Source organism: Penaeus monodon, chromosome 15 (genome assembly GCF_015228065.2).
Source record: "Penaeus monodon isolate SGIC_2016 chromosome 15, NSTDA_Pmon_1, whole genome shotgun sequence".
Lineage (NCBI taxonomy): Eukaryota > Metazoa > Arthropoda > Malacostraca > Decapoda > Penaeidae > Penaeus > Penaeus monodon.
In genome coordinates this window covers 38,444,260-38,444,542 of record NC_051400.1, presented here as the reverse complement: position 1 = coordinate 38,444,542, position 283 = coordinate 38,444,260, and the positions used below count along the sequence as shown (strand labels likewise).

Sequence of the window (283 nt, the reverse complement as noted above, 5' to 3'; positions counted from 1 at the left end):
AAATGACACTAGGATTAAAAGTACAGACACTTACTCGAAAAGTATAGTAATGTCTAACTGAATATTACTGACTTCTATCATTACTGTTTTGACATTTCATATCATTACTGTCTAACTGATGTCAATAACCATGATCAAAGCCATGCCAACATTACCACAGATCTCAAATTTTCTTCAAATATTTAGAACTAAAATTCCCTACAGATTCCACTTTTTCTTCCCACAGGGACAAATTCAAGTGAGCACTGAAGCAAAATCACATATATATCTTTTCATGCAATTA

General features: G+C 31.8%; 1 protein-coding gene across 8 annotated transcripts in view; it reads right to left on the bottom strand.

The window, feature by feature from the left end:
* The window catches only part of LOC119582023 (protein tramtrack, beta isoform-like), a 34,622-nt gene that overhangs the window by 31,954 nt on the left and 2,385 nt on the right, over positions 1–283 (bottom strand). The window lies entirely within an intron of this gene.